This window comes from Theropithecus gelada, chromosome 17 (genome assembly GCF_003255815.1).
Source record: "Theropithecus gelada isolate Dixy chromosome 17, Tgel_1.0, whole genome shotgun sequence".
Classification (NCBI taxonomy): domain Eukaryota; kingdom Metazoa; phylum Chordata; class Mammalia; order Primates; family Cercopithecidae; genus Theropithecus; species Theropithecus gelada.
Genome location: NC_037685.1, coordinates 75,490,253 through 75,498,705, shown reverse-complemented (window position 1 = coordinate 75,498,705; position 8,453 = coordinate 75,490,253). Strand labels below are relative to the sequence as shown.

The window sequence follows — 8,453 nt, the reverse complement described above, 5'->3', positions numbered from 1 at the left end:
TCCGGGTACCTCACACAAGTGGAATCATATAGTGTCTGTCTTTTTGTGAGTGGCTTATTTCGTTTAAGCGTAATGTTCTCCAGGTTCATCCATGTGGGGCATGTGTCAGAATGTCCTTCCTTTTCAATGATGAATAGTGGTCCATGGTGTAGATGGGCCTCATTTGGTTTACCCATTCATTCTCTACGGTCAGTGGACACCCGGGTTGCTTCTGCCCCTTGGCTAGAGTGGATAATTCCGCTGTGAACATGGCTGTACAAGAATCTCTCCAAGTCCCTCTTTCAGTTCTTTTGGGGACATGCCTAGAAGTAGACAGTTTTAGCTCCCTTTTCCTTGAGCTGATCCACTGTGCTGTGCACGCTGCCCCTTGTTAGTTATGTCACTGTTAGGGGGACCGTGTTGATCGGGTCACCTGTTTCCCTCCTCTCGACTGTAAGTTCCTGGGGAACAGGGAGTGGTGCTTGGCACTGCACCCCCGATGCCACGGATAGCGCACAGTCTGTGTCCCAGTAGGATTTATTCAGTGAGCATGTCTGGAAAGGGCTGCTCTAGGAGGAGGGTGAAGGCTGGGCTGCACAGAGCCTGCCCCTCCTTTGTATTTTTACATTGGGCTTCTCTGATTTTGTTGGAAAGGAGACTCTGTCCCTAAAATAAAAATGGGGATAATCCATTTTCCTGTGAGAGAAATGAAAGATTTAGTCTCTTCCATGGAGATTAAATGTCCTGCCTGCTGTCCAGGTGCAGTGAGGGGCATGGCCGGGACCAGAATCCCTGCTTCCCTGTTCTCTAGTCAGTGCTGCTGCTGGAAAAGAGTCTTCTTTTGTTTTCCCTCTCACCTCTGGCTGCCTCTCCCTCCCCTCAAAGGTCAGAGCAGTGCCAAGGACAGAAGAGAGAGTAGACCCAGCCTAGGCCCTGCTAGGCCGGGCAGCCTGGCAGGTAGAGTCGGCGGGGGTAGAGCTCTTGCTTTGCTGTTCACAGTCTTCAACCAAGTTCAGGGAGGTCTGAGTACTGAGGCCTTCAGAGCCGCTGCAGCCCCAGGTAGCTCAGGAGAACTGCCAAGCCCAGGAGTGCAAAGGCTGGTGTTCTTCAGGCTCTGAGGCTGTCCCTCCTGGTGGAGGTGAACTGCTTCTTACTGGTGTGGACAAGACTGTGGGTATGTGTGTGAGTGTGAATGTGAGTGTGTGGAGGTGATACAGAGAGGCCTAAAGGGTGTGTGTGTGTGTGTCAGGGGGAGGGGCGGGTGTGTGTATGAGAGAGGCAGAGGCAGCAGGAGAGAAAGAGAGTGCAATGCAGAGAAGCAGGCAGAACCTTCCTCATAGAGTTTTGGGGGTGACGTGATCTGAAAAGCACTTGGAACAGTACCTTGCTCACAGCAATGGCTGTGTTGATGGTTTTTATTGTTATAGAGGCACAGACACAAAGAAAGGCAGAGAGGGAGAGGGGAGAGTGAGGAAGGGAGGTGGGAGGCTGCAGGAGGGAGGAAGAACTACATTCTGGAAACCTCAGAGATTTAACAAACGGGTGGAATCTGGGAAGAGCTCCCCTGCCTGCTTGTTCTCTTATAAAGCTGATTATGCTTACCTTCCTCCCCCATGGTATTTTAAACTTAAATAACACAGCCTCCATTGTGTAAAGCAAAATAATTTTCTGGATTCCCTGCTGTACCTCAGTGCACCATGCTTAGGGAATCTGCCCGGCAACGCGGACGGACTGTGGGAGTCTGCCGCGCAGGCTGCGTCCCCCGCTTGCTGGTTAGGGTGCTCCTATGCCCAGCCTTCCAGGCCTGGCCTCCCCCAGCCCCCCAGCCAGCCCCCAGCACAAATCATTCGGGCTTTATCTTATCTTTAGCAGGAACACTGCTTCCCATATGTGTAGGATTAATGGTGAATCTTACCGCCTGGACAGAGATGGGTCCTGGGTGACTCCAGGCCCTAAGAACCTTTCCCCAGTGTGGACTAGTGGGGAGCTCCAGCACCCACCTGAGAGTTGAAGGAGACCCCCTCCCTGCTTTGTGATGGCTCCAAAGAAACAAGATGTGTGCCCCGCCTTCACCCCACATTGTCTACTTTGATTTACAGCACAGACATCACAGGGGGACCTTTTTGGTTAACATTTACAGAAGTGCTTTCTGTCTGGTTTCTAGATGGAGACTGACAGGAGCCTGGCTGGGGAGCCCTCTGGCAGGGCTGGCGGCTGGGCTGGCAGGATCTGGCGCTCCCCGTCCCCAGAACCGACTTTGTCCCTCGCAGCCATGGTGGCTGCACTAACCACACTCTTCCTCCACCTTTGCACTAAGAAAAGCAAATAAGCAGACCAAGAACTGTTTGCATTTGCCCCAGATGCTCCCTGGCTGCGGGAAGAGGTCAGTAGGGAGCGTGCAGGGAGAGGGGAAAGGAGGCCGGTTCTGCAGGGAGGGCACGCTGGCTGCCTACTCCTGGGGAGGGACAGAGGAAAGGCTCGTCCAGCCCAGCACAGGCCTGCGGAGGGACCCTGTGGGCGCAGTGCATGGAGACTGAAGAGGTGATGGTGCTAGATACCCCTATCCCTGGCATATTCTGCATTTCAAAACAGAGAATAAGTAGTCGTGTTAGCTATAAAGTGGCAGGAGCTGTTCCTTAGCAAGAGACAGAGACAGAGAGGAACAGACACACAGAGAGACAGAGATGGAGGCAGAAAAATACACAGAGAAATGGAGAGACAGAGAGAGAGAGACGTACAGATAGACAAAGGCGTAAAGAGTTGCCCCCCCCACCCCACGCACCCTAGGGATATGTTGTCAAGGGTGGCTTTTTTGTTATGAAGATTTGCAGCCTATTTTGCACGGCTGGCCGGCCTTGGCCTCCCGCAGCCATCATTGCTGCCCCAGGGAAGGCTGCTCGCTGGCTTCCTCCCACCCCCTTGCCACTGGCAGCAAAACCATGCTGGGTTATGACATCAGCGACTTTTCCCCTTCTCAGCCCCGGGGTAGATGGACCAGGTTGGAAAGCAGCAGGAACCTTTTCCAACACTAACAAACCATGAGCTCAGGCAGCAAGCCCTGATATTAGAAAACGCAGGAGACTCTTAGGGGTTTCACTCAGCCTCAAAGGGATCCACGTCTTTCCAAGAGCCAAGTCCCGGTCCCTTTTCAGGGCAGCCGGCCAAGCTGGGAGATTGGGAGCTGGAAAGATGTCCCCTGAAATACAGGTTTGGTGACTCTGACCGTGAATGGCCCCGATTCACAGGGGAGGGTTGCTGTTCCTTTGCCATCCTTAGCCTCTTTGCAGCACTTGCTGAAAAATAGACAGAAACACCCAGACAGGAGCTTGGGCCGTATATGCAGGGGACAAATGAAATGTTTTCCTACTGTGTAAAAAGTCCAGGTGTTCCCATATGTAGAGCTTGGAACAATGTCATCAGCTCCTCTTCATTTTTTTCCCAAATAACCTCCTTTAAGAGACAGCAAACACCAGTGCTGCGGAGGTATGTCTAATTGCAGATACTTTTTGTTCATCATCACATTGAACATTGTTGTGTGTTCCAGCAGCCACCAACTTCCTCAGGAGGAAAATTCAATCGTGCTCTAAGCGGCAGCGTGAAGGGACCGGGCCAAGCAGGCAGGGTGCTGCGGGTCGACAAGGTGCCGCTGTGCCCCTGAAACCTTAGGAGCCTCAGCCTAGGAGCTCAGGAAAGGTGGGGCTCCTGCCCACCTGGCTTTCTGCCTTACTGAGCTCCAAAGACAGGCTCCTTCCACGTCACGGGCAGCCCTTATCCTGCGTGTGCGTCTCGCTCCCTGACAAGCCTATTTGTGCCTTGTCACCAGAAATATACCTTTTTTCTTCTCTCATCTGTCCCTGACACCCCCAGCTTATCTAGCCTGAAGATAGGCTATCAAAATGGTAATAGCCAGATGGAAAACAAGGAAAAATAAGTCCTTTCCCACAAGGAAGCAATACAGATTTTGGGACTGAAGAAATTTCTACTATTCTCCCAACATCATTCCCTCCGCCCTGGGTATGCTTCTGAGAGGGTCGGAGGTGTCACCTGCCAGACCCTGGGACTGGCTGAGGCAAAACACACCTGCAGATTTCTTGTGAATGAAAAAGTGAATCACTAAAAGGAGGAGCTGTCATCCCCGGGCATTTCTCTGTGCACAGGCGACCTAGTGTTGGGATGGCAGCAGAACCTGGACAACTGAGCCAACACACGGAGGGAAGCCCTCACCAGCCTGCATTCGACTTGTATGAGAGAAAAGTGAACGTTTCTTTTTTTTTTTTTTTTTGAGACGGAGTCTCGCTCTGTCGCCCAGGCTTGAGTGCAGTGGCCGGATCTCAGCTCACTGCAAGCTCCGCCTCCTGGGTTCACGCCATTCTCCTGCCTCAGCCTCCCGAGTAGCTGGGACTACAGGTGCCCGCCACCTCGCCCGGCTAATTTTTTTTGTATTTTTTTTTAGTAGAGACGGGGTTTCACTGTGTTAACCAGGATGGTCTCGATCTCCTGACCTCGTGATCCGCCCGTCTCGGCCTCCCAAAGTGCTGGGATTATAGGGTTGAGCCACCGCGCCCGGCCAGAAGTGAACGTTTATGTGCAAAACCACTGAGCTTTTGGTGTTGTTCCTGCAGCACAGGGCATTCCATCCTGCCTAATACTGAAACGAGTACTGCTAGGCTTGATCTATAAAGAGGAGAACATAAAAGGCCTGCATATTCTCTGTCAGGTCCTGCAAATGCAGTGCTCTTTTCTTGGCCTTGCTCTGACCAGGCTGTTTAAAATCTGTCACCCTGCCAGTCACCATTGTATTACCTTGCTTTATTTTTGTTCATAGTATTTACTGATAATTTATGTGCTTATTATGTTTCCCTGACTGGAATGTAAGTTCCATGAAGGCCAGGACTTGTGCCGTAAAACAGGGCCTGGCACAGAGTAGGCACTTAATGTATATTTTTGAAAGTGAATTGTGGGCTTAAAATTCTGCAAATAGTTAAGCACGGATTTTTCAAAAAAGTTAATAAAGGTGAAGGCCTTCTTTGCCTTTATTAAATGCTTAAAATGGATCAGTGGCCGGGTAGAGATGGAAGGAGTCACACACAGACTCTACCTTCAAGGGGTTTCAATCAAACTGGGAGACAAATATAGAAACATGAAACAAGCAGAGAGCAGATCTCTAGATCCATAAGAGTTAATTAAGTACTAAGGGTGTAGTGAAATTTGTGAGGGAGGAAGGAGAAGAGGACCGTCCAGAGGTATGGCTCACCACCGAAAACTCTCTGGGGCAGACAGGTTTGGCAACAGACTGAGAGCAGGGTTCTCCAATTTGAGCTTGCAGAAGAATCACCTAGAAGGTTTCTAAAACCCACACTATTGGCCCCACCTCCAGAGTTTCTGATTCACTAGATCTGGATTACACCTGGGGATTTTTTTTTAATTTATTTTTTATTTTTTATTTTTATTTTTTTAGACAGAGTCTTGCTCTGTTACCCAGGCCGGAATGCAGTGGCACTACCATAGGTTACTGCAACCTCAAACTCCCCGGTTTAAGCGATCCTCCCACTTCAGCCTCCCCAGTAGCTGGGATTTCAGGCATGTGCCACCAAGCCCAGCTAATTTTTTTGTTTGGTTTTTCTTGAGATGGAGTTTCACTCTTGTTGTCCAGGCTGACAATGGTGCAAACTCAGCTCACGGCAACCTCTGCCTCCTGGGTTCAAGTGATTCTCCAGCCTTGCCTCCTGAGTAGCTAGGATTACTGGCATGTGCCACCACGCCCAGCTAATTTTGTATTTTTATTAGAGATGGGGTCTCACCACGTTGGCCAGGCTGGTCTCGCACTCCTGACCTCAGGTGATCCACCCACCTCAGCCTTCTAAAGTACTGGGATTACAGGTGCCCACAGCTGTGCCCAGCTTAATTTTCGTATTTTTAGTAGAGATAGTGTTTCTCCACGTTGGCCAGGCTAGTCTCGAACTCCTGACCTCAGGCGATCCACCTGCCTCGGCCTCCCCAAGTGCTGGGATTACAGGCCTGAGCCACCACACCTGGCCTCACCTGTATTTTAAATTGAGTTTTACTGGGTAACAGCCATGCTCATTCATTTACATATTGTCAATGGCTGCTTTCAAGCTACAACAGCAGAATTGAACAGTCTTGAGACCATATGGCCTGCAAAGCCCAAAATATTTACTGGCCCTTTACAGATAAAGTTTGCTGACCCCTGGAGAGAAAGTCATGGCCCATGGCTGGCAGATGGAAGCCTCAGGACCTGAAGATTTCTCAAAGAAAGGGACCTGCTGCTAAGAGCGATTAATATATGTTCACAGCATGCAGCTGAAGCCTGATGATGGCTGTAGGATAAAGGACATCACCCAGATGACATTTTGCCTCCAAAGCTCTGGGGAACAATTGTGGAAGAACTGCAGGGATATTCTGTTAGAACGTTCTTGTGTCTGGATAGGATGAGAACTGTCTTATAACAAAGTGCAGCCCCCACGTCTGAGGGCATGTTTCTTGTGTTTAGGCACTTCCGAAGCAGGGAGCACCTTCAAGGGGCACTGGTCTTCCCAGAAACAGTGTTTGACCTGTGATGATGTCCCGGGGGCAGGGGACCTAGAAAAAGACCTTAGCCTTCCCATAAGGCATGATTCTTCTCCTCTAGAGAGCCTCAAAAGTCAAGTCAAGTAGTAAGCATCCTGTGCTCCAGTCTCGGGCCACAGACACACACAAGAACTGGAGCAAAACCAAACATAGTGTATCATCACCACTGAGCCCCCAGGAGCCCCCAGATGCTTCTGAACATCAAAGCAGAAAGACACTCTCAGAGATCAGGTTGAACGCCGCGGGTTAGGTGTGTGACATTGTCTCTGGGTCCCTGCTTTGGTTTAATTAAACTAAGTCTGGTGGTGAATTGGTTCCCAAATGTTCATTGGTGGATGGGCAGCATCAGAATTGTCTACATCTTTTAAAAAACACTTACGTAAAACTTCTGCATGTCTTCCTGTGAGAGTTTGATTTTCAGCAGGCTTGGGGTGGATTCCTACTTTTAAGAACTCCCCACGCCCATCCTAAGTGATTGTGACTCCCGGTAAGTGAATGCTGACAAATTGAACCTGCCAGCATGGACATTTATTTATGAAATAAATGAACATTAATTTCATACTCTTTCTATGGATTCAAGGTGGTGCTGGATCCACAGGCTCACCTGGCCCCCCAGCTTTCCCTGCAGAATCTGCCATTGTGCCTTAAATCTGGCAAGAAGTCACTTATCCTGTGCCGCTGGAGCTCTTGATTGGCTGTGACTGAGATGGGACTTTAAGTTCTCACCAGGATAAAAAGTGGGGTTCCGACTTTACTGCCTTCTGAACCCTGCTGATCTGTCCTCAGCCAAGAGCTTGATTTTCTTCTGAAGAGCAGTGTTTTTCCAACTGTGGTTGAAATCTGTTCATGGGTTCTAAAATCAATTGTTGAGGATGCAACCATTTTGAATTAATTTTTAATTCAAAACATTAAATAGACTAGAAATTTTTAATTTTTAATTCAAAAAAGTAGACTAGAAAAAAATCAGAATGCATCACGTATGGTAGGGATAAGTGGAATTCTTTCTGTAAAACTTGTTTTGGAGGGTACGTTATGCATTGGGCTGCTGTGTATTTCTTACTATGTTTCACAGGGAAACTGCTGTCCTCTCTGCAGTACAATATAAATCAACAATGGCCCTAACTTCCTTAAGACAGCTCTCATTTCTGCTTGCAGAGGACAGATGGAAAAAGTCACCAGGGAGGGTAGACTGTCATATACAAGTACTTCAGGGAGGCTACCTGGAAACTAACAGAAAACCAGTTTGTGGATGATTGCAGAGCCTGGGGAGAGAAATCAATCTTGGACAGTCTTATGGATGGCAGCCAACAGCCCACCACGCCCAGCCCATTGCACCTGTCACCTGGGGACAAGCAGGGTCTATCTGGAACGGACTCTGGCCAGGATTCGGTTTCCCTTTCCCTGAAATGGGGATAATCACCCTCTTGACTATTGCTGTTATGGGAAAGGCCAAATTAGGGGAAAAAAATTCTGTCCAATAAAGGATGAACCACAAAGCTCAGGTCAGTAATGGCCTCTATTGGTGGTTTGGGAGGTGTGCTTTTATGGGCATTAAGGGAGAAAGAGAAAGTCTGCACTCAAATCAAGTCTAGGCAATGTGGGAGTTGGAAAGAGACACGTGGGAGCACAGACCCAGTCACCTGAAGGCAAGGAGCCTTTCTTTTTCCTCCTCTTGGCAGGCAGTGTGGGCTCCTGGGCCCCAAGCAGGATCCCTTAGGGCTGATCTCTTACCACACACTGGTCTGACTCGGTGACCTAGAAGAGGATAGTCGGAGCCAACAGGATGAGGGGACGAGCTTGGAGGGCATCTATTGTGTGCCACCCTTGAGTGGCTGGAAATGCCTTCTGCCACTTTATGAGGGGCTGGGGGCTGGGGAGTGGGAGTG

At 49.5% G+C, this 8,453-nt stretch overlaps 1 long non-coding RNA gene across 1 annotated transcript; it reads left to right on the top strand.

Annotated features, from left to right (window-relative positions):
- Positions 1-781: 781 nt before the first annotated feature.
- Positions 782-6,877, top strand: LOC112611061. Its single transcript, XR_003116534.1, has 2 exons — positions 782-1,153; positions 6,171-6,877. It is a non-coding gene; the product is annotated as an uncharacterized LOC112611061 (long non-coding RNA).
- The last annotated feature ends 1,576 nt before the right edge of the window (positions 6,878-8,453 follow it).